The sequence below is a fragment of the Dioscorea cayenensis genome, chromosome 18, assembly GCF_009730915.1.
Source record: "Dioscorea cayenensis subsp. rotundata cultivar TDr96_F1 chromosome 18, TDr96_F1_v2_PseudoChromosome.rev07_lg8_w22 25.fasta, whole genome shotgun sequence".
Classification (NCBI taxonomy): domain Eukaryota; kingdom Viridiplantae; phylum Streptophyta; class Magnoliopsida; order Dioscoreales; family Dioscoreaceae; genus Dioscorea; species Dioscorea cayenensis.
The window spans coordinates 20,606,350-20,606,631 of NC_052488.1; positions in this window are offsets into that span (position 1 = coordinate 20,606,350).

Sequence of the window (282 nt, forward strand, 5' to 3'; positions counted from 1 at the left end):
TTTTTTACAGACTTGGATAGAATTATTTGTAATATTATTAGATATTTAATTTTCATTTATTAGTTTAGAACTTTGTGTGTCGTTTTTAATATTTCGTGATTATCATATGTAGTTTTGTGGACTTGTTTTTTTGGTAAATGTTTGCAATATTTTATTTTTGTAGACTTGGATAGAGGTGTTGTAGTATTGTTGGATGTTTAATTTCATTAGTAGTTTTTAGACTTATGTATGCATTTTTAATATTTGCTGAGAATTATCATGTGTAGTTTTGTGGACTTTGTT